The 26,134-nt window shown below is 42.3% G+C and overlaps 1 protein-coding gene across 2 annotated transcripts in view; it reads right to left on the bottom strand.

Annotated features, from left to right (window-relative positions):
* The window catches only part of ctnna2 (catenin (cadherin-associated protein), alpha 2), a 360,420-nt gene that overhangs the window by 125,371 nt on the left and 208,915 nt on the right, over window positions 1–26,134 (bottom strand). The window lies entirely within an intron of this gene.

Consider the following 26,134-nt stretch of genomic DNA (forward strand, 5'->3'; position numbering starts at 1 on the left):
AGACATGATGTGAAGAAAAAAAATGCTGCAACAAAAGCAAATAATGTACATTTGGACAGTCTGAGGTGTGTGTCCACAAAGTGGGTTGGGATAGTAAATTTGTGTCTACTGAAGGCTCAAACAGACACTAGCACTACTAGAATTAAAGAAGGTTAGTATGTTGCTACAACCACATTCTTAACTCATTCAGACACATTTGATTAAGGTCTAAATGTAATCTAGTAACCTGTCTTTTGTAATGCATCTTATATCTAAATGAAAATTAAAACATGCATCCAATACGTTTCTTCAATAAATAAGCAATTATTTAAATAAACATCTTAAATTATATTTAGGAAATAGCACAGCCACATCATGACTGAAAATTCCTTAGAGCTGAATAAAATAATAAAAAATAAAAAAATGAAACAAAAAAACTTTAAATAAAACTTCTGCTCAAGTTTTTGCCATGGAAAATTGACGGGCTCATCTGCTTGCCAACAGAGGGTCTTTAATTAATAAACATTGGTTAGCTAGATGGCTTTGACTTATAGCTCAAAATCAAGCAGGACAGAATGTGCTGAGGGTTTGAATCCATCTCTCCGAAGCATGAATCCCACTGGGCACGGCTATTTGGCAGACTGATTAATGCAGAATAAACAAATAACTACATAAACGAATGTGGATGGAACCAAGTTGAGGGCTCATTCCTTCACAAAGCCAATCACAGTTTAGTGTCCACTGGATTCTGCTTGTTTATCCAAGTCTTTATGTGCCCCTTTTAATGAATTCTGATTGTCTGTTGGCTGTTTCTACTGGCACTGCCTTTTTGCTGAGAGGGAAAATAAGATTAAAAAATATCACATTAATCTAAGTTCTTTAAAGATGGAGACTATACTGGCAAATATTTTTTTAAACAGACATTGTTAAAAATAAAACTATTTTAGTAAAATTAGTAAGGTACTACGAAGAATCTAGAACACAAACAGTCAAGCAATCGAGGACAGTGAAGTCATTTAAGGCACAAAATAATGTCTAGCATGATTAACTTCATAATGATGCACAGTGAAGTCCACAGCCGAGATGGACATGTCTTCCTTTCTTAAATGGTGCATGTTTTTTAAATGGTGTCAGGACCCATTTTTCTCTCGATCCCCATTTACAATAAATGTAAGCATTACTCTTTATCTTGTCGGCTAAACGAAGCAAATTGTTCTCTTCTGCCGTGGAAGGGTAGAGAAAGAGATGGGCGCGGACTCCTCTCCACGTATATCACCTGTGGCCTGACAGCACTCAAACCGTTCCGTAATGAGCTCGTTAAACAATATGGGTCTAATTTCCTGGAGAGACGCACTAACCAACCCCTGCAAAGTAACACATGCAAGTCAATAAATTTTTATTGGTCCCTTCCTGTGCATCCCAAGTAATTAATTGTCCGGGCTTCATTACCATACACGATCTCACATTGTTTTTTTTCGTTTTTTACTTTTTTAAGAAATAATAAATGTAAAACAACTAAATATTTTTTTATTATAAAATAATAACGGCAGAATGAAAATAATAATGGCAGAATTCTTATACAAATTCAGTTTTGATGGGAAGTGATGGAGAGTAGGCAATAAACTTTAGTTTTGGGAAAGTGAGCCTTGTTTAAAAACAACCTGAACTATCCCTTTACAAAATAAATTAGACACACTTTTTTGAAAGATTACAGTTTAAGATTATATTTGCATGAACTGTAATTTATTGTGTATTTACCTTCATTATAAACAGCGGATTACAAAGTTGATGAAAAAAAGATTAAAAGTTGATCAAAGTTAAAAAAAAAAATTTAAAAAAATGTTGCACCAGAATTATAAATACATGTGGCATCGCCCTTTGTTGGAAGTCATTTGCATTATAAACGAACACATAGTTCTTCAGACAGCAATGGAGCAAATTAAAAGTGGTGAAAGGATCAAAAGATTAATATGTATTCATATCTCTTTTATTGGATTTGAATTTTATACTGAAATCAGTCCCGCAGAATTGTCTGGCTCAACTCGGCTTTCTGAATATTGCTCTTGACCGAATCTCTTTAAGTCTCTCACATACCTGTACACAGTACATGCACACATATATCACATTGTCCCTCCGAGTCTTCCCTGCACAAAATGTTAATAAATAAATAAAAATTACATAAACAAATACCAGCCCCCCAATGCTAATTTGTGACAGCAGCCAAATTGAGGAAATGTAATTAATATTTCAATGGTCATTAATTGTTCCTAGGGGCCACAGAAAACACCAGTAATAAAGTTATAAAAGGAGCATCTGAGAAAATCTAATGTGATTAGATTTTTTAGAAATTTTGGAAAGAAAATGGCTTTTTTTCCCCCCACACAAATATAAGCCATGGGGTGACCCGTGAGGTGATTACAACCTGCTTTAAAGCTATGTGAAACAGTCCAAACTAAAGCTTGTTTATTTTCCCCTAATGGCTTGGCCAATGGACGCGAGCCAACAAGAGGAACTATATTATATATGCAGATGGCTGCCTAATTTGAAGAAACCACAGGGGTACTTGGCTCGCTAGCCCACAAAAGTGCTCACACATCACAGCCTGGATGCACTACTAAACACTGGGCCCAACCATGATGAGAACTAAATGCAAGTACACAGGAACAGCAAACACAGGGATGATGTTCAGCCACACCACTGTAATATCTTTTTTCTTTCTCGTCTACGTCAGGGCAAAATGTAATCAGTGTGAACAGTGAACCGAGAACTGGGCTTGTGAATATGTAAATTATACTGTATATACATTGAAGAATTAATATATTTTCTTTTTTATTCTGGGCACAGTACCTCTCCCATTGTACAAAGTGTATACCCACCAATTTATGGAAAAATCCAGTTGCACACAGAGGGATGGCACGTATAAAGAAGAAATATACTCTTCTCCATCAAATGGTGTGTGTGTGTTGTTTTCATTTTGTTAAAAGTTTGGTATGTCGGTGTTTGTCAGTGGAGCGGTCCATAGGGTCTGCTGACTGCCAAGCCATATACGAGCCCTTTAACAACTGCAGTGAAATCCTGAAATCAATTTTTATGGGTCAAATAAAAGGGTAAACCATTGATTCCAAAAGTAAAGAACTATAGGATGTGGCAAGATAAAGGGGACCTAGTCATTTCTTGCATGTAAACATTAAATAACGTCTTATTTTTTTTACATATTTTATTGGATTATCCAGTAATCCCTGGTAAACTGTGCATGCATGCTAAAACTGTAGACACATATCTGGACAATCTGAATCAATGCATGAAATCTTCACACGAAGATGTCTTTCAAATTAAGACATTAAATTAAGGAAGGTTGTTCCGCCCGCCATCAGTAATAATAATTTGCCATTTTGGAGAATTTCAATAAATCAATCTTTTTGCTGTGATTGCATGCTTATGGGATGTATTGTGACAGATACAACAGAAAGGGAGGGGAAAAAAAGTCAACAATGTCAGTTGGCAAGTAACGTGCGCAACATCCAAATCAGGACAGTAATTATAATTCAGCTTTAAATGACTGCTTACTGGGGGAAAAAAGAAGTGGAATAAAACTCATTTCTCATCTAGAATCCAAAGGCATGAAATAGACAGGGGATCATCAGCACTGAGGAGCTCAAATAATGTGTGTAAGAAGAAAAAAGATTTGTGAAAATCTGTCTTTCTTTTGCTCTCCCCTATTTTCAGTGCGGGATGGTGATGGGGGAGGGGCAATCAGTCGGTCTTGAAACACATTAGACCCGGGTCAGCAATCTCTGCCATGCTGGTAATGATCCCTTCCCCCCCAACAGGAAGGATTTAGTCTGAATCAGTAGCTCAGCAGCTGGCCGGCAATGATCTATGGCAGGCAACCAGCAACCACCCCCCCTTCTGAAACCCACATCACCCAATCACCTTTCAGTACCACAGACTTCCTGCGCACTACCCTGAGCTTGGCTGGGGATACGGTCACATGACCGTGACAGGGTATGGTGATTTAGGACCCCACTGTCATGCGCCTCGCCCACTGACCAGGTGTACCGGGAGGCAAGGCGATGCCAGACCAAACTTCCTGCCCTCGTCACCCTAAAATGGCGGATGCTCCCCAATGTGCCCCAACTGGCCAGGACTGGTCAGGTACAGTAGCTGCCATTTCGAATCCTCCAGTATCACCAGTCACAGGAGAAGGAAACCAGGAGGAGGAATCTGTTGTCTTAGAATGATTATACATGTTTTTTAAACCATATTTATTGTGTGCTCATTTATGCATTTCTTTGAACTATATATTAGCTAACTATCTGTGTGATGATGCGTCACTTCTTGAGTATTCAAGTCACAGATTAAGGAAACCATCAGTTTACGTTGTGGAAAAAGTCTGTTTCATTTCCTTATTCCTCTTAATCCATCCTTGCTGGTATCCTTTAATCAGGTTTATAAAGGAAATTAGAAGAGTAATCCCTATTCATCTATGAAGGAAGATCATCTGAGGTTATTTAGCACCAAAGCACAAGCAGAATCGTATGATAATGAAAAATCTGGTAGTGCATTTTAATAATGGCAGAAAGTGCCATATGTCTTTAACAAAAAAGGTAGACAAGAGTGAAAGCAAACAGACTGCCTAACACTGGACACTCAGAATTTTCCTCAGAGGGTTATTGATATAGTGGGTTGCTCTGATAAGTGTAGCTCCGCAAATATTAATGAAAAGAGCACACAGCCCTGCACACAGATTTCATAATGTGTGCTCTCTTTCCTATCGTCTCTCTCATCAGCTCAAATTGCCATGTGGCTCCAGACGTATCGCGACCCCTGACCCCTTCGGGCATGCTGATTGGACAGAGTAGAAGGACGGCTTCACGACAGACACGCGTTTTCTTTGTGCTTGCATAAACAGCAAACAGACACTCTGAAGAACGTTAGCTGACCCAAAATGGGCCAGAATGAGTGTGATTCTCATAGCTTGCATTTAAATATTTTCGATATACAAAACCATGAAAAACAACTTTCTCTCTGTCCCGCTGTCTTTAGTCATGCTGTCTCTCCTCTGTCTCTTGCACCTGCAAGACGTGTGTGGGAAACCCAAAGGTCCCAAAAGGACTTTTTTTCCACCTCATTCCCATGATCCTTCTGTGATTATCAGCACGACGACGACGGTTGTGCGAGCCCACGTGGGCGTGCAAGCTTCCTTTCCATCATCAGCGCTCGAGAGAGAGAGAGAGAGAGAGCGCGGCCAGGGCGGCGGCACCCAGACGGCTGGAACGCAGCAGGAGCAGGAGCGGCAGCAGCTGCAGACGTGACTCCTCCGCTACCGGCCTCCAGGACCCGGCACCCTGTCAGCCGTAATTAAAATGAAGATAAGTTACCTTCTCCCTCAGCAAACCTGCGCGCCGGCTCTCTCTCCGCATGAGGAATATGCTTCCTGTCTGCGGCTACGGAAAGCTCCTCCGGCTCCGCCGACTCCTATGATCGCTATGGATCCCGCCGCCATTAAGCGACACTGCGCGGCGACATCAGCGCCAGGAAAACGGGCCTCCAGAAAAAAAGGGCACCAAGCCATCCAAAAAAAACATCTTTTATGTTTTTTTTTTACCATTGGTGATCAAAAAACAGATACTGTTCCGGTGTAATTGAGATTAGTCTAGCAGGAATTTGATCGAGTGTCATGTTCAGATAACGTGACGCATAGCGTTAGCATAATGAAAAAAATAATAATAACCTATAATGACAGATAAAATGAACAGATTATAATCCACTCACTTTAAAATCGCCCTGGATAGCGGTGCACTTTCTCCCAATTAAAGTGAGCCTGCACGCTCCGATTATAGAAACATGATTTGATGAAATGGATAAGCCCTGCAATGACTGAAGAAATCCTTTTTAACAGTTCTGTTTCCCTCTTCAGATGTATCCCACCAGGCACCGAGATGCTAAAGAAAGACATTGCCATCCTTTCCTACCTCTCTTTAGATATTTCACCGATAAGAATGCAAGATGTGAAAAAGCATTGATATAATGCCCAAAGGGGGGAAGGAAAAAAAAGACAGTTGAACGTTGGTGCTGCTATATCCCCCAGAAATCACCATTTCAACAAAGGACAAAGGGTCCCTTCTGTGTCTCAGAAATGAAAAAAATATGTATTAATATTTTAATAAATGCAAGGATACTTTCTTGTATCCTTAATTGTTAAATCATAGATCACATATTCTGACTGATATGTTCCTTAGCTCTCCTCTATCAAAAATATATTGTTCGTTTTCTGCTTACATTGTATCAACAAAGAATGAAAAAAGGCAGTTGAAAAACAGAAAACCTTCCAAATCAGGATCTCAAAGGCAAAGCTTTTTGTTCTCTACCGCTTTACAAAAGGTAAAAAGAAATAAAAAAATATATAAAAGCATCAGGTTTTTGATCTCTCCCATAGTGCTGCACTGGCAAAAAATACCAGGGATATAAACAGCACTTTCTCCCTGGAGCTGCAGATTTCCCAGCGATGTTTCTTTTTCTTTTTTTTCCCCCTCTAAGTCATTCACCGACATCCCTGTGTGCAGGAAACGACGACCGGCCCTTTAACGCGTCTGGAGGGAAACGAGCGCCGCGTGGGTGCGGGTGGGGGTGGGGGTGGGGGTGGGGGCGGCGGGCGGGCGCTCTGCGGGCTCTCGCCGCTCTCCGTACACCGGTGACTCGGCCGCGTCCCCCCCCCCCCAGGGCATCTCCGCAGCTAGCCCATTTAGTGTGAATCCGGCTCCTTTCATTTTAATGCAATAAAATATTGAGGACGGGCAGCCGGGCCCGGATTCGGCTACGGGACCGCAGGGGCCAGGCGGAAACGGCCTCTCGGGGGGGAAAGGCACAGCGCCGCTCCGTCCCCAAACCCCCCGTGGAGCTGCTTTCCTTTCCCCCGCAACCGTCCTGCTTTATTCCAAACGACCGTTTCTCCGGTTTACTGGGGGTATTCACATAGATCACTGAGCACCGAACATTCATTAGCCATAAACTTAAATTGCTCTGTGTCAATTTATGTGTTGAAATGTGAGGACGGAGAACATGATGTAACTTGGTCACTTGCATACAAATATGGGTAACCAGGTATGATCTAAAAACACACTTTGTGTATTAAATACTTAATGGAAACTGTATGGTAATAATATTAACATATGTGATGACCAGGATATTATTAACACATGGCATTTCCAGTTCAGAGGGGAACTAATGTTCAAGACATAGCTGTTGTATGCGGGGCCGGTGTGGGGGTGACACTATTTACTGTGGTATCTTCACTGTCTGTAGGAAAGTATTGTTGAAGAAAATCCTTCCTCCTCAATATTCAGAAGAGAAGGCAACCAGGCATCAAGCACTGGTTCAATGTAAACTAATTGCATTTGGAGCTACTTATGTCCACATGGTTTATATTTCCTTTTAGATCCATGATTATCATTTGCAGTGGGCAGGCATTGCACACTTTATTGTATTACATGGCACAATTAACATGTAAACCAATCTGTTGCTATAATAGCTTCCTTATAAAATGCTGTGCATTAGCCCTTTATCTAATGGAAAATTACAGTGATCTCTAATTCAGTTTATCAGTGCTGCTTTCATGCATTTTTTTTTGCAAAGATTTTCTTTATTTTCATTCATTCATTCATTCATTTGTTCATTTATTCATTCTTTCATTCTATGGAATAAAAATCTAAACTTTTGACAGCTAAACCTTATGCTAAGTCTGCTTGAATTATATTCCTTTATTGTTACTTGTAAAATGGGGCCACAGCCTATCAATGAAAAGTGTTAACATTTGAATTGAGAACACATTCATCAGTGGAAGCATTTAGTTTTTTTTCCCACACAGCACAATAATTGGACAAGTCATCTCCATTATATTTGACAGGAATCTTGCCTCTTGCTTTCATTCTTTTCCGACAAGATTTCAACAATGCTTGCTGTGCCTCCACGCCCAGTAATAAAGTAAGACGCGCATCTGAACTGACACAATACGGAAGCGCGTGGGCGACGAATCGCACAGCTCTCTCACAACTCTAATCGTATTAAGCATGCCACAGTTCAGTAATAGCCACTTTGATATGACCAAACAGTCCTCAGTCCCCAGGACACCGACACATTAAAGCCAGTCACATCATTCGCACACCACTGCCAGGAAAAAGGTAAAAACAATATTAAAATAATAATAATAATAATAATGCATGTGCAACAGATGCCTCTGTAAGCTTGCGGAAAGGGATCTCCCAATCTCCCAGCCCTGACGAGTCTATAAAATATCATCAGAGGCACAAAAGCACTGTATTCTGAAATTCTGTATTCTGTCGAGCTGAGTGTCGATCCGCAGAGAGAACTTTTTTTTTTTAATCGTCTTTCTTTTTGTCTTTGCGCACTATTGTAAGGGTCAACTCCCATGGGCTATGGAACGCTGAGGCAATATCGAGAGAGCAAAAGGCCCAATATTTCTTGATCCGAAACACCCTCCCTCCCTCCCCTCTCACCTCCCACCCACATCGCCCAGGGGACGTATTTGCTGTAAGTGGACTGGGGGGGGACGAGATCGCCTCCCCAGGGGGGAGATCCGACACCATTCACAGAAATCTTATCTGGGTCATGTGATCACTTTCCTGCCACACACACACCACTCACTGACTTTATTCCCCTGATCCAGGACAGTGGGAATCCTCCTTCAATCAGCTGCGTGACATCGCACCAGCGGCGGCAAGCGCCTACATTTCGCCGTAGTGGGCGTCGACAAATCAGCGGCTATTCAAGTCAACGCCAGGGATTATGAAAGCTAAGCATGAATATTTCTGCCTTGGAGTGATTAGAAGAGAAAGCACCAGGAATTCCTGGAAGACTGAAGACAGCGTGTCTGTCTCTCTCCAGTCGATCAGACTTATTTTATTTTCACTCATTCTGACACGCACTTTATTGCTACCATTTGCTTACACTTGACTTGCACTGACACACGCGTTCTTAGCATTATCACCGCCATGCCAGGGGTGTTCCTTTTAAAAATACGCTACGCTAACGGAAGGTTTGCTCCAGAAGGCGGTCACTGAAAATAGCCAGATTACTGGAGAGAAGGCTGAGATGGGAATCACATTTTGTCAAATTCAATTTATCCATTTGTCCGGAGTAAATACTCCAACAATGGCGGTTCGGGGTCTGATCCCACATTACGAAACCAGTCGGCCGGAGTGAGGGAGGGTATCAGTTCCTGCCATTTATTTGAAAGGAAAGCAAACATGACAAATTCCACACTGCGTCAGGCCTGATGGCAGCCGAGATCTGGCCGATAGCATGGGCTTCGTTCTCAGCGGCTGAGCGCGAGAGGGGGGGCGGTGTGGTGTTCACATATCTAGCATCCTCCCGTTTCAGATTCGAAATGCACTGACCAAGCACTCCCAAGCGTGAAAAGCATGCGAGGAGTTTGCCAGGGATGTGCCTGCGTGTAGCCTTTCGCTTGCACTGACACCCTCATTATCGAGGAGGTCTCCCACTTTAACGGGACTATGACACAGCCAGAGGCAGAGGGGTCATTTAAAAGAAGAGAATGAACAATCAGAGAACAAAAAAACCAAGACAGAAAACAAAGATAGTGACTAGTCCCATGTGTATGCGGAACCCATGGCTTAACTAGGCAAGAAGCTGGACATTCTTATTACAATTCTATAGCAATAGCTTGTCCAGCTTTGTCCAGAATAGTTTCGGCCAAGGAAGAAGTCAGCAGCATAGCTGAACCGCATCAGGGAGAAGAGAATGGAAAGAAAGAATGAGACAGCCTTGTACTTAAAACTGTCAGGGCCAAACCGCACACTGTACAGTAGCTGCAGGAAGTGATGCATTCAAAACCTTGCCATTGTTGCTCACAGAAAAGTCCCAGTGAGTTCTGCACTGCCATTAAAGGTATGAAATGCCTGCACATACAATCTTCCCCAGTTGTCGAAGGCCTCGCCCTTCATCTTGATGTTTGGCGGCCATTATAATAAAACAAAAATCTCAGCCTCTTTCTCACCATTATGACTTGACTGTTAGCAGCACTTTTTCAAAAGTCAGAAGCTTCCGAGCTGGAAATATGTTGATCAGCAGGGCTGCTCAGCAGAGTATATTCCCCTGCAGCATATGTGGGAAGTTTCCTGGGTAACCAACGTTAAAGAGGGGAGGGTTTGTGGAGGGGTGGGTTGTACCGGCTAAAACAGCGAAGCCAAAACTAAAGATTTTATTGGTTTCTTTGAGCGTACGGATCAGTCGATTGATTAATCACACCACCTGGAAATCAAACGGATGAACAACGTGGTGCCCATTTGGTAGTCAAATGCGAAGCGACTGTCAAGGCACGCCAATACATCTCACCAAGTGGAGCTGAAGTATGTCAATAGCTAGACAACCAAGAGTCACACTCCATTAAAATACGCTTTCAACAAACACCTCCCAATAGCCCTATCGTCCATACACCTACAGTATTAAACAGAAACTGTAGAGGGCCCAGAAGAACTAATTTAATGTTAATCACTCTCTCCCCACCCATTCATACACTCAAACAGGAATCCAGTTTTATGTGCACTTTTAGCTAGAGAGAAATACACGATGCAATGTTTTTCTACCATGGTTATTATCAGCATTTAATGACCTACTGGCAACAAGGCTTTTTCACAGGGGTAAATAACTCCAGTGCTGGAGAGGCACAGAGTAGTCTAGTTTTTCCTAAAGCCAGCAAACAATTCAGACCCAAAAACCAGACGAACTGAGTCAACCATGTCATCAACTGGTTTAATCGATTGACTAATTTAATAATGGAAAAGTTCAGGCAGGGGAACAAGATCCATGCAGGTTTCAGAGAAATACTACGTTTCACCTTTGGTCAGTGCTTGTTTAAAGGTTCAATATGGTTTCGCCTCTTAGTACCAGAAACAGCATAAAGATCAATATTATTTAGAAAGTTATTTAGCCTATTATATCTACCTATCTAGCTATATATATAAGCAAAACACTTATGCACAAAAAGCAGAAACAGATGGATATTGGGTTTGTTTCCTGTTGTATTATTTTCCGTCCTCACGACAAAACGGCAAACAGAAGAGAGTACGATGAAATAACTCTTCTGACTCTCACTGAGCGTGAAAACACTGAGGCAGGAGACGGGAGCATGGGCGCTCAGAGCTAAATTGATTTCATTAGATAATGCTTAGCATTGTTACATCTTCACACAAAGGCCGCCATTGACTGCCTCGGACCAGTGCGACTGTGCCCACTTAGGCATATTGCTCGGACTGTAATTCAAAGCTTCTGAGTTCAATGCAGCAACTAAGATTTTTTGGAGCACTTCCAGTGTAATTAAAAGCGATTTTATGTCAATGTGAGCATCCCAATATTTGCGAAGGCGACAGATTTACGAGCAAAAAGAAAAAAGTTCCGGCTCCACATTGCCTCTTTTTAACACAGAACTCACTGGGGCCCACAACTTTTGAGAATTACTATGTTAATGCACCATGCATCATAACACTGCTTGGACAAGTAGTTCCCCATTCACATCCAAGCAGCATACTAGGTCAGGGAATTTAACTGTAGTTGTTAATAGAGGTTGACGGATAAAATTCTAACTAACACAAGTTAGATGTTACGTATGCTTAATTCAAACAATAATATAACTTGGCAAATGTTTTATTAATTAGCAGAATAAAGATTTCCGATTTTATCATTTCCACACAAGGCACGGTTTGTGCTGCTGGTATGGAAATGCAGACACGGCATAATGGATCCCATTTCTTACCATTTAAATTTGTGGGACTGTATTATGAAAATGTTCAGAAGATCCAAGGTTCCTATCTCAGGTGAGAGATTGTACTTACATACCCTTAACAATGAGGGGCTCAACCTGAATAGATTCTCTAAAGCCTGTAATGTGTAAAAACTGTTGCACAAACATTTACATTTGGCAAGTTTTCCACGATGGAGTCTATAGCAGTCTAGAGGTCTAGAGTTTATCGTCTTTTTTTGTAGCAGGGTTTTTGTTTGGTCAGTGACGTGGTTGCCATTCCACATGTGAAGAGCAAAGAGCAGCACTTAGATTCATAGAGGACTGAGGTCAGTGCCACCACACAATTTGTCACCTTCAGTCAGTGATGGGAGCAGAACATAAATGGTGACCTCAAAAGGTGAAAGCAAATCACCAACCGAGGAGAAAGATTCCACCAAGAGAAATGTACTAGCTTCACAACAACAACAACAAAAAATAGTTGGTTGTGTAACCAGTAAACAAAGGAAAAAAAAAAAAAAAAATGCTAAAAATTCTAATTTCAATTTGGAGCATCACTTGTGCAAAAGATTATTATTATTTTTCCTTCTGTGATTCATCTCTTGCTGAGGGGCAGAGAACATGAATTGACTTAATTTACAACAAACTAGGGAAATCTCCCTTATCATTAGTATTAGCCTACTCCACTAGCCCAGTTTGCACTTTACAAACGTTCAGATTTGTATTTTCATTCCAATATCTTCACCATGTTTATATTTTGTGTCACAAATATCATAGACACAGGTTGTTGTTTTTCTTCCTGTTTTTTTTAGTTTTTTTGTTTAGTTTTTTGAGGCCCTGTGGGTAATGCACAAGACATAAAAATGTACATGATCAATCTGACATAGAATAAACGAGAGGGACCTTCAGATGGGCAAGACATGCCCTCCGCCAACTGTTTACACAGCACTGACACGGATTTAAGATCAAGTCTCACGTTTGTGTAAATAAAATGTTTGGGGCTGCTTCCAAAGGCAAAATGATTGTGCCTGTTCGCCTGGTTTATGTGAACAGATGGAATGGCAGCACCTATCAAACACTTTGATGCCATGCCATCCTGAGCATGCGACAGTAGTAAAAAATAAATAAATAAAAAAAAGACTTCATCACACCCCATAATAAATCAGCCAACACCCTGGCAACCAACACTGGCAAATAGTACAAAAGATGAGGGGGGCAGGGATCCAGTCTCTTTAAACAAACAATTGATTTTAATATTATTCTTTTTCTTTATTTATATTGGTCTGTATGTTAATGTGTTTGGTGCCACTGTTAATGTACTTTTAATGGATCAGAATTGTCTCGCGTTTTAATGTATCAGAATTGTCTCGTGCCGTGTTTCCATAGTATAATTTAAAGTGCTTTAGTGGACTGTTCCTGCGATGTGCCTCCAGTGTGCTTCCTAGGTTAAACGGCAGCGAGTCCAAAGAGCAATCTGGAAGGGCAGATTGTAGAGCCAGGCTTTTTGGAACTGACGACCCTCCCCGTGTCCCTGCCAGAACCCGTCAAGTCTGGTCAAGCTCACCAATTTCTACACTCCATCATCTCATTTGTGCAGTTTACACACAATTATGAATATCATTACCATGGACATGTTTTCACATGATTCTGATATATATTCAGATTGAGTTTTTCATGCTTTTGCTTATGACTGTTCCCACACACACACACGCACTGTGTGAGTATGCATGTATGTGCATGCATACATGGTCTAAGAAAGACTGAATAACTTTCTGAAGAACAAGCTTTGAGAGATGAGACTCAGTGGGGGCTGTTGTTGGCTGGAGAGGGTACTGTGGAATTGTACGGCCTTCTTCGCTGCCAGGAAGAGGAACGAATCCGTTCAGCTTTTTTAGCGACCGGCAGAAAAGCAGAGACTCTTGGGAAAGTAACTGTCCAACATTCACAAGCCAATATCCATCCAGCACATTATTTCTGCTTCAAATAACAGAGATACAGTGTATTCCAGCAGATTGTTATATGTTGTTCTCTTGAGGCCATTCTGCACATTATGGATTTGTACTTGATGTTCTGAATCAACTACCAGTACCATGATTAACAGGGACAAAAGCAGGGCTCCCCAATTAGGATTGAAAACCACATTTAGTGTGTACTGCCAGGTTTTTACCACTACACAACATAAGGACTAGAACTGGCACCTATAAAGCTATTCTTTCTTAAGGGAGATGTATATGTGCAGTCTGCTGATTACTTTATCCTGTAACATTTTATTGAGCAGCTAATCAGGTGCGTAATATAGGCAGCAGGCAGTCAGTGAATGCATACCTACGGGCCCTAAATGGCCACCTGAAAAAAAGAGTAGAGCTTCTGCAGCACCTTTTTTCCATTTTAGGATGCCTGCAATGCGTCAGTCAATCAGCACTTGTCTGGAAATGGCACAGACTTTTCAGAACACTTTTTATTTTTTATCACTGTCAACTCTCATCATCAATCTCTCAAATGGGAAATGGGAAATCTCAAAAATACTGACAAGGTGTCATCGGCTTTACCGAGCTACTTAACTACAACCTTTTGTTAACAGTAGCTTCTCCAAACATGCGTGTGCACACACACACACACACACCTACACACAGAGAGAGACGGAGAGAGATTGCTCTACAGGATGCCTTATTACAATGTCAGTATGCATGTTGAAAGCAGAGGCCCTAGTAGTTCTTCCAAGACCCGTATTCGATAATTAATGCTTGTATTGAGCTGTCTTGGTCGAATCACATGAATTCAACCTCAACAAGACTAAGCTGCTGTTCACCCCCCTCGAGATCTCCCTCCTACGGGTGCTCTCCATCACTGTGAACGGTACCACCGTGACTGCCTCTCACTCTGCAAAGAGCCTGGGGGTGGTCCTGGATGACCAGCTGGACTTCAAGGAGCACATCACGGTCCTGCAGATTCCTCTTATGACTTATCCTATCTTCTTCCTCTAGTACTTTCATTTCACTTGTGTATCTGCATTCTGCACTTATATTGCAATTGTATAGTTCTCGATGTTGTAGCTCGTCGTCATGCCTCCTAGTTTGACTTACCATAACTTTCTGACCTAGCCTATGCATACTGCGTGAACTGGACTTGGTGTTCACGGCTATGAATAACTGTTGCATAATGACAATTGTACTTTATCCAACCTGTGTTTTGTAGTTGGTCCAATGACCTTCGGTAAGCACTTTTTGTTTGTCACTTTGAATAATAGCACCAGCCAAATAAATAAATAAAATAAAATGTAAATGTAAATTACATGCTGCCTTGGACCAAATTAAAACAGGTATTATGCACTGCACTCTGAAGAGCATTATTGCATTGGCTGACCAAGACCAGAAAGCACAAGGGCAAGCCAACAATAATCAAACAAAAAAGGTTAAAATATTCTTCCTTCAAAAGAATTTATATTGTTTTTCTGAACGTACATTTTTCAGATATATATATATATATATATATTGGTAATTGCTGAACTTGTCGAACTGTGTTTCTGAATAAAATGGCAATTATCGCTAGTTCCTGTATCCAAATGAGTGTTATTCTGAAAGACATTCCTGTCATTTCTTTTTCTTAAAAATCAAATATGACACAAATATTTTGTGTTTGTTATTGCACTGGTACTGGTACAGGTCTCTAAGCATTATTTTTTTTTGAAGGGTATACTATAATAACACATAGCAGACAGAAGACAAAACAAAAGGCAATGAAACATACTGAAGATTAACCCAACACCCTGTCTTTAAAATGGCTGCCTGGACACACTGTACAGTATCAGGCTAAGATGAGTCTCGTGTGTTCTTTTCTTTATAAGCATCACACATCACCCTCTTAACTTAATCTAAGACGTTTTGGAGTTTTTACCTCGGCACTCATGCACAGCCTCATTAGTCTTCTGAAGAGGCTCATTCCTAGCCCCCCCCCCCCCCCCGTTCGCATGACAGTCTGCATCTGCCAGGAGCAGACCGTGTTTTATACCTAAACACTTTTTTTCCTGACAAGAAACATCTTTTTAAATGACGACAAGTCTAGACGGTTCACAGCGCCAACCCCCCCCCTCCCCACACACACACACACTTTATTTATTTATTTTTATTTATTTATCGAGTCGCTGGCAGGCTGTTGCAGTAATTACTGGGCTGGAACCAGGGCAAGGAAGCCAATTTAAGTTTGGGCAGTGGAGCACGTTGGACTAACGGAAGTGAAGGACTTTACCCTTTTTTTTTTTTTTATACACAGGTAAGGCTGGGGAAAGCAATCTATGCCATGGACTGCATTGGCTTAGACACACGTCTGGAGCTAGGAAGCTTGTATCACATATTTATAAACACTACCATTGTGGAAGGATGTCGACAAATCGCAAACATTGGGGGAGATACATTGGAGGACAGGATCTGTGATACTGTATCACAAAACAAAATCACCTAAAACGCCTAAAATTGAGAAACCAAGTGATATGTTTTAAAGGACTTTTGACACTAAAAGGAGTCATTTTAAAAAGTAATGAGACTTATGTGAAATAAAGATTCCACAAACAGTACTCCAGTTCTGGAAAAAGATAAAAAGATAAGGTAGTTCCAGACAAATGCATACACAAGGCATATACCAAATGGCTGGCAGTATTTACAAAACATAAAAAGTTGATATTGGTCATGAACACATCAATAATGTATCTGCGTGCCTGTAAAAAATACAGTAAATCTTTTACAAACCAAACCACGCTTGTAAGGCCAAAATGAGGACCAGGGATAATATATTCTTGAGTTAAAAATACCTCTTATTTGAGCGAATTGGTCGATATATTGTTGTTGACAAAGTATAAATGAACTGCAAATTAAAACCGTGAGGTGGAAAATGGCTGGTGTAGAACATATGGCCGTGAGTATTTATTTATTTTTATTTTTTCATTTCTGTTAATTAGAATTTGCTAAGCTTCAAAGTTAGTCTCAGATTTCTGAGGAATCGAAAGCATCGGAGCCTGCTGCCACCGTCCACACCTGCGATTCTCTGGTCGCTCACAATCTCCGTTAAGCGCATAAGCAGCAACGAGCGTCGGTGACTCTTCCTTAGGTGAGTGTATTTTTGGTTAGAAGTAAAAACTGGAGGGCAGCACAGTGATGCAGTGCAGGCAGCACTGTCGCCTCACGGCGTTCAAATCTCGACCTGGGCCGTTCTGCATGTTCTCCTCGTGTCCGCATGTGTTTCCTCCGGGTACTCCGGTTTCCTCCCACAGTCCGAAGACATGCAGGCAGGCTAACTGGAGACTATGACTTGTCCTTCGGTATGAGTGTGTGAGTGAAAGGTGTGAGCCCAGCGATAAACTGGATTTACAACCTGTCCAGGGCTTTCTCCTGCCTCTCCCCCAGTGCATGCTGGGATTGGGTGCAGCATCCCCTGCTTCCCTGACCAGGAATAAGCAGATATAGATAATGGATGGATGGATGGATGGATGGAAGTAAGAACTGGAACAGGAGCGTTTAGTTTGTTTCTCTGGTCAGAGCCCGAGGGCAGAAAAGCACAAGCTGGGCATAACCTCTGGCAGAACTGCATCAGTCTAGGAACAGGAACCTCGGAGATGTATTATTTGTGGCATATAACCCTCCCCTCCTCCCCCCTCCTACTCCTCCACCTCTTCCTTCACCTCCCATTTTAACTTAAATCAGGACCCGAGAGGAAAAACCCATCCTTTAAGCAGGCACCACATTTTTCACACGCCAGCTCCCCACTAACAGCCACTGACCTTTAAAGACTCTGAAAAACAGGAGTCTGAAGTATTCCTCCGGTGGGATGTTCGCTGCCACAAACCTGGTTAGCGGCTTCTAACAGGACGGGGGAATCGACTACACGAGTCTACCCCCTCTTCTCCATCGGAGTGCTTTCGAGACAACTAAGTTTATTTTTCCGCCCTTCCGTGATGGAAAAACTAAGCCTGGCGGTGTTGTACAACAGACCACGGAGCTAGGGACGGTCGGAGCCTCCCACAGAGATGTCAGCCTGTCAGCCGTCGCCTTGTTTGAGAGTTTGTAGAAGACCCCAGAATATGAGGGGGGATTGTGACAGAGCCCACGCACTTAAGATCAAAGAAGGAAAAGAGTAGATGGGTCAGCCCACACAGGGGTGTTCAGTGACTTCAACAGGCAGGGACTCCTCACAAGCGATGCCTTTACATATACAGATATTAATGGTAAGCACTACCGGGTCTTTTCGGCAGTATTATTTTTTGAGATGTCAGGCTTTCAATTTTTCAAGCCTGATGCCATTGCATTGTTTTGCATTTCATGTTTAAGTCTATGTAATCATTTAATCTTTGGTATAGCAAAAACCCATAACAAAGAACACCCCCTTTTCAAACTAAAATATCAGATAGAAGCCATTTTGTGAGATATTGTGAAATGCTTCAGTTTATTTATTTATTTATTTTCCAGACCATTGCATTGCATGATTTCTTTTTTTTTTTTTTTAGTTTAAGCTCCTGTACGTCTTCCCAGGTCTCCCTTGAAAAAGAGATTTTAATCTCAAAATTCCCAGTGAAATAAATAAATAAATAAATAAATAAGGGTTGTACCATATTCAGTATCTCTCAATATGCTGAGGGTGACTGACTTTCTGAATTATTCCCTGGAAATGTGTTCCTGCACAGCTGATATACAGCACCATGCAAAGGCAGCTGAGCTGGAGTTTAGCTTTAGCCAGCTCCACTCGAGAGGATATTGTCCCGGCGCTTAGCTCGGCTTAGCTTCGCCCGTATAAGGCCGTGTAAGATGATACACATTCAATATTCACATGAACGGAGATAGCAGCGTCCCCTTAAGAATGTTTACAGTGACGTGCAGCCAAGGGAAAGACTGTATTATCTCCTTCCCTCGGTCTCCCGGCTTCAGAATCACATCGACCTTAAAAGGCAGGATTACGACATTGTCACCCGTCTTCCACTAAACTATTTATTTTTTCAATTCCTTCTTTACTTTAAGCGAAACAATCCGGCAGGCCCGATGCCACGGTTACCCCCACCCCGGCTGCAGTCGGGAGTTCGGCCCAGCGGTTCTTATTAGAGATGCCAGTTTTGTCTGCGGCTCCCTGGCCACTGTGGATCCTCTCGTCCCCCCGAGATGAGGGAGCCAAGAGGTAAGCTGGACCGCTGCCAAACTAGACCTCCCCCTCTCTAACGAGACGTCGGCCCCTCGCTCCCGCTCACTCGATCGGTCACTCTGCCCCCGCCACAATGGCCTGGGGATCTTAAGGACTCCTCGACTCGAGGGTCTCTCACGCACAAAGCAAAGCCATGAGATCACCACTCTCAGGCTCCACCGGCACAACCAGACGGGTCTCACTGCGAGGTCAACATGAGAACATTCTTTCTCCATGCAGAGCTAAACAAGTAAACTCCAACTGAAAGCTGCTTCCTAGTATGCACCACCCACACCGTCTCCAGGCACTTGCTAAGTCTAAGAGTTAGCAATGTGTTTCCCAACGCCAAGCGAGGACAGGACAGAAGTGCACACAGACGCAGATTGCCAGCGCATCATAGTAATGACTGAGCATGGTTGTTTCATAATATGTTCAAGGTGAAAATCCTGAATAGTATGCCATTAAGGAAGGAACACTTTGTCTACTACGCCACAACACCATTACCGCCAATTACAAGGAACATGTAGCAAAGTAGCAAATCAGTTTGTGATTATAAATGACAATTTATGCATTTAGCAGATGCTTTTAGCCAAAGTGACTTACTGAAGTTAAATACCAATAACAGATCAGCTGCATTTTAGTAGATTTCAGTGGAACAGTAACTAACACACACATTCTGTCAAATGACAACTATGTGAGAGCAACGTCATTAAGGCAATAGGCCTGTCATAGTACTGCCAATTCAGCTCAGGAACACAAACCAGGCTCGCAACCGTCAAAGCCGTCTTTCTCAGATTCAGCAAAGATATCACCACTCGTAAATGAATAAATAAAGGTGTGTGTAACCACGTAAAACAGACCCCTGCTGAAGCACATGTGCTTACAAGGCCTAAAGCCCCCAAATGCACTGAACAGGGAAGGCAGACCCGTCGATTTGCAGTTTTAGGTAGCTCTGTCCAACACTCAGGAGATGCATGATTCACCTCTATGGGGAAGCAGCAGAGGACATGATCTGACTTCCGAAAAACACAAGAAAACCAAAAAAAGGTCAAGAGGTAAACTGAAATGAACAGGCAGGATATGCTCTCATATATTCAAATAGGAGGGACAGTTCTCTCATAGAACTGAGTGGAACCTTTTTTTTTTGGAACCTTCCTGTATTTTATTTATTTATTTTTTTGTTGTTGCTTTACGATAATTGCCACCCTGCTCCACTCCCAGCGTACCATTAGCAATGAAAGTAGCTGACAGTGGTAAGGAGCACCAATACTGTCAGATAAAATTAAACAGCAGGTCCCAATCTATTTAATCAGGACATTCTCTTAGCTGATGCAACAACAGTGCAATTACATGGCTTAGTAATGTCCACTATTATCAGCCCCTTTGAAAGAGCTCTTTGTCACACAGTGCTGGCTGAGGTTAAGTCTCATCGTGAGCAATTTCCACAGTAAGCCACAAAATGTGTAGAAATACAGAAAGAGGGTTTGAGTAGGAATGCAAGAAACCAAAAATACTGTTTCCCCTTGTGTTCTGCCTCTCTTTGTGAAGAGGTGAGAGGTCAAATGAAGAATCTCATAAATTCCTTGCATGACATAAACGGTCCCCTAGTTACACTCACCAGCCATCCTCGGAATGCAACCTCTTTTATTCTGGCAGAGACGGGGCGGAAGCCTTTCAACGCTCACATTCTCGGTTTATTTAAAATGGCGTACGCTGAACACGTCAATTAAATCTGTGCCAAATTGGCTGTTTTTAACAGTGCCGTGCCCTGGCATGCGTCGATAAGGGGCTACTAACACATAATCGGCCCTGACTTGAACTCATAATCTTACCTTAATCTAACACTTGGTCATCTAGCAGCATAAAAAAACACCCAGATGGTACATTTATTTTTGTGTTGGAACTCAGTCATGTGCAGCAGAATGCTTTTCGCTACCTCAGAAGCGCTGGTGAAATAGCTGTTATACATTTCGGCGTGACAGGAAGCGGCTCCGCGTGAACCTTCGCCGCCGTCCTGTGGCGCGGTGTTAATGTCAGCCCGTCCCGCGGCTTTTTTTTCCGGGCCGCTCCGTCCCGTTCTCGTCCGAGCAAACGCATCACTCTCCGTCTGCGGTAAAATGAGTTCTCACTCCTGACACGAGGAGGAGGAGTGGGGGAGTGACCCCGCGTCTATCCATTAGACTAAGAACGGCACGATGTCCTCGCTTTATTGTTGGATGGCAATGCGTAAAACAGTAGTTGCTTGAGTAAACGCTGGATGAAATGTGAAAAGGTATTTCCAGTTACTGTGGAATTTGATGAGGCACAGTCATTTCCATTTGGTACAAAACATTGACTGGTTTACAGTTTGTGAGCACTAGTATATGTGTAGGATAAAAAAAGAAAGCAAAATAGTCATGTTTATTGATACAGAAAGGAAGTCATGTTCCCAGCTATTATTATTATTATTATTATTATTAAATTGGTTTAATTACAAACTATACAACATCTAAAGCACGTAAAAATTATTCCACAAGTACCAGAGTATTTTGGTAACGTTAGAGGCTTAAATGGGTCAGAACCTTTAAAAACAGTGTGGTCAAAGATCCCATTGCTCTGTGTGAAAAGCTGCCTAACCAGCAAATGTGTGATAACGCCACTGGTTTAAGAGGTCAGTGGTAAAGAGGAACCTTGAACCGCACGCTGACCACAAAATGGTTTCTATTTCGGTATCAAGGGTAGAGTGAATTATGCACTGTAGACCCAATCGATGGCCCGTGTCAGCCGACGATAGAAAGCACAGCCAAAGTCAATCAGTCCCATCGCCCTATCAAGCCACTTATCAAATTTCAATTACCGCTCTCACGTCAATCAGCATTCTCGTGGAGTGCTACTGCCATTTTAGGTGATTGCAACGTTTGCGATGAATTTGAGCTCTCTGGAAAGTTTTAATAACCCCAGGAAGATTCCCTGCCAAGTTCCAATCCCCGGACTTTTTAAAATTTTAGTGTTTTTATTTATTTATTTATTAGCTTATTCAGACGAGCACATATTCGAGAGCTGACATCTGCAAACCAAACAATTACTGGGATTGCTTCCATTAGAACATTATTCATACTACGGTCCCCACTGACAACACCTGACGCTGCAGGTATCGTCGAGGCGTCTCCATGCATATCGTCCTGGTTACGGATAGGGCACATCAGCACAGTAATTGCCCCTCCTTGTTCACGGTGAATGGAGTTCATTATCCAGGCAAATCCAACCAGTTTTCACACACTCAAGTAAGTGCAGCACTTACGTATACAGAATGCCTACTTATGCCAGCAGTCACAATATGGCAAAATATGTCCTGAAGCTTTGTTTGCATTAGACTAGACTCCAGCTATACATCTGTAAAAGTGTATATAATTTAAGACTGAATTACCAATTTGTATCTCGCCTATATATTTATAACAGATGTGGGCAACAATGAGCGTATCTATTTCTAGTTTTCATGCCAACTTCTGGCCTGCTTACTTAATTAGCCCAAACAAGTTTACCATTATTTTAGCTATATTTCTCAGACAGTTTGTGTGTCCCTAAACAAAACTAAGGTGATACTAAGAGATATACAGTGATCTACGAGGAAACCAGTGTTTGTGTACACAGCCAGTTAGCTCATTTAGCCAGCGTAACTGGTGGAAACAAAAACGTGCACAGACACCGGCCCTCCAGGAGCAGAATTCCCCACCCCTGATTTATACTAACTGCAGTTCTATGTTATTTTCCTTTTCCCACCTCTCCCTTCTTTAATTTCTGTCTATCACTTATTAAGGGGTCCTTTATTCCCAGGTTGTTTCTGTGTCCTGCTGTATATTTCACCCCCTGAGGCCTTGGACAGGACGAAGGGAAAGCAGGCCATAGCTAACACAGTGAGCAGGTAATGGCTACCAAACCCAACAAAGGAAAGGAAAACCTGTGCTAACCTCGCTGACCGTACATTTGATGCATCAACTTAATTTTCAGGACCGTCTCGGGAGGAAGAATCAGCACCGATTAATAATAACAAAGAGATTTCCTCACGCTGGAGAAAAATCATAATAACCATTTCATTATAAAAATGGAGATTGATCACGATTACATTGATCTTTTTTCTTTATAATTCTCAGGTGAACTGCACAAATATTGCGTAGTTAAAGTTGCCAGATTACAGTAAATTAAGCACACAGAGCAAGTGAACCTTATCTGAACTGGACCTGCTAAGCTCATCGTCCAAAACCCCCCAACCCAAAGCAGCTACGGAGGACAGCTAGCAGTTTGAGGCCAGGTTTTAAGTCTCTCCTGTTTAAAGCACCGGAGCTAGTACACTCAATTCACACCTGCACGGAGGCCAGTGGAGAGCATGTCCAGGTGGACACGCTCAATATGACCGAACTTCTGGACCGAGGCAGGCTAAGAATAACGATCAACCTGTGGGCCCACTGTCGACCAGAAAGAAAGAGCACTGAAAGTTCATCATTATTCCCCCTGCCTGAAAACTTTTATTCTACTTTCATCGCTATATTTTCTCCAGATTTGGAATGTCCAGCATGTACACGTGCGTGCTTGTTGCTGCAGCCTCAGTCAGTTCAGAAAAGCACAGACAAGTTGTCCTTTTCTTTGAAATGTGATGTCAACCTACTGCTCCTTTTCAAATGTGCATTTAAATTGCATTTAAATTCTATGCACAAGATAGACCCGTGGTTAAAATTGCTGTTTGTATTTGCAAAGGAATTAAATAAAAACACTGTCCATTCTTTCATTCATTGACATAAATAATATTTTTTTGTATTCATAGAGGCACTCAAAGCCAAATTAAACCCAATCACAAATAAAACCATGCTCCTATCAGGGGTAGATTTATTCAGATGTGCATTTCTTTTTTTTAAGTTCCTGTCTAAATTTGCTCTGAAACAAAGATGAAAGAAAATCCAATGTTTTCGTAATTAATAATTCAATGCACATGGCATCTAGTGGCTTCCTGTCAAAAATTCTAAATTGTATTGTGCCAATAACTACAAATCTCTGGGAGGATTGTTTAACAGACATGCATCTATAAATATGCAAACATCCTAGAGAATTAGAAATGGGGAGATGAGAAAGTTTCAACTGTTTCCTTAAACTTTATAGAAAAGTTGGTAGTAGGCATATTTTTGGAAGGTAATCGACTGAATAAGGGATCTATTGGGTGGCATAATAGTAGAAATCAGTGAAGCGCCATTTTGAATGGTGTGGTGTGGCTAGACGATGCAGGACACGCAACAATATCACAAACACTTGCTAGGAGTAGCAGAGATTACACAGAAAGGTTGACTTACCTGTTGAAGTTTTCAAAGACGCCAATTAGCAGATCATGGAAAAAAGAAAGAAAATAAAGTTCTATTAGTGTGGCAGAATGACAGACAGAATACAGGATGATTGTGCATTGGACAGGGTTACATTACTCACTGCTGTTCTTGTGATATGTTGTCAGGGCTTTTTCAGGCAATAAATGTGTGCACTATGTAGCAAGCTGTTCACCTGCTCAACTTTCCTTCGTGGGCAGATTGGAAGGATGGGACATTCAAGTTGGCAGTATAGCCAGTCTTGTATCAAGGCCAACATACAACAGATACAATAAAATAAAAAGATTAAATACGGTTCTGTTTGTGTGTGTGTGTGTGCGCGCGCGGGTATGTGTAAGAGTGAATGTGTATTTGCACATACTGTATCAGTGTATGTGCATGCCAACACCATGCTTATGTGGATGTGCAATGTATGTTCACAAATACATGTTTGTATGGCTGTGTAACTGCAGTCTCAAATAAACAATTAAAATGTGTTACTGTATTGCCGTGAGAGATTACAGGAGCGAAACAACAACACTTCCGCCCATCCCCCCACACTCCAGCCGAAAGGTAAATAAAGCACAGTAACCCTGACTGTGGATATGCCTGAGAGTGCATCCTGGGATTGAAATAGCCCATCTGTCGCTCTAGAACTTTGTGATAAGGGTCAAAGCCCACCCCAGCAGCCACAGCAGTAATGGAAGCAGTAACCAACGCAGTTAGAACTGATCCTGGGCAGAACTGTGCTGTTCGCTCTCTCCCGAAGCCAGTCTACTGAGGAGCGTGTTGCACCTGTGTTCTCTGTAACCCCCCCGAGCAAAGGGGAGCTTTTATGCATACCTCAAAATGTTTTCATTCCATAATACCAGCAGACACTTCTGACAAAGTGGCACATCTCCACCACACAGACACTGCTATTTGCTGGACAAAAACACTGAAGTAGAGAAGAACAAAATGATAATAATAATAGCAAATATACCTGAATGTGCTATGGCAGACTGTGTGTGCATGTGTGTGTGTTTGTACGTGCGTGTGTATTTACGAGGTGAGCATGTGCAACACGCTTCCATCATGCAGAACACCCATTGGGGAACGGGAACATAAATACAGTGCAAAGCCTCTTCACAGTGGCCCACGAGCAGCAGAGCCCCTGAACACGCTAAAGCCTTCGGTGCATCAGTGGGCTGTTGCCGTGACTACGAGAGGAGACAGGGGCATTTATTGGCTGTTGCCTTGAAGAGCGCAGAGGGAAATTAAAATGGAAAAAAAAAGTTTCCCTCACAAAAAAAAAAAAAAAAAAACACGCCTCAGATCAATTGCGAGCAACCTACCGACATCAAACCTGCTTTATAAATAGTGGGGGGGGGGAAAAAGCAGAACGGTAGTGACTGCAATTTTGCGGAGAGCCGACTGCCTGCTTCAATCTGCCCGTGAGCGCAGCTCGGCTAAACGTGAGCGACGGTGAAACAAATCACCCCGGCGTCGGACACAAACGCGTCCGACGCTCCGCGTTGAATCAATCAAGCGTCGCGGGCCGCGCGGGTAAGCGGCGGGAGGCGGCCCTGTTTTCGGAGATTTCCTTCCGTATCCATGCCGACGCGAGGCGGTGCAAAATCCCCGGTGTGGCTTCTTAGCGCTAAGCTTCCGCTTTTCAAACACCTCCTTAAACAAGTGCAACTAGCTGATTTTCACAGGGGGGTTCATTCATTAATTCGTTCCTCACTCGCATTTAGAACTACACACTGCCCATCAAGAGACACGCACATACACAGAACTCTTTCAGCAAAACATGGACAGACGCACTAGCGCCTTCGCCCAGTCTTCCTTCACTTTCTCAGACCCACATAGTCACTAGCTCCAAATGGTATTTGACTTTTTGTGTCTTGCGCTTATG

Source organism: Anguilla rostrata, chromosome 5 (genome assembly GCF_018555375.3).
Source record: "Anguilla rostrata isolate EN2019 chromosome 5, ASM1855537v3, whole genome shotgun sequence".
In the NCBI taxonomy this organism is placed as follows: domain Eukaryota; kingdom Metazoa; phylum Chordata; class Actinopteri; order Anguilliformes; family Anguillidae; genus Anguilla; species Anguilla rostrata.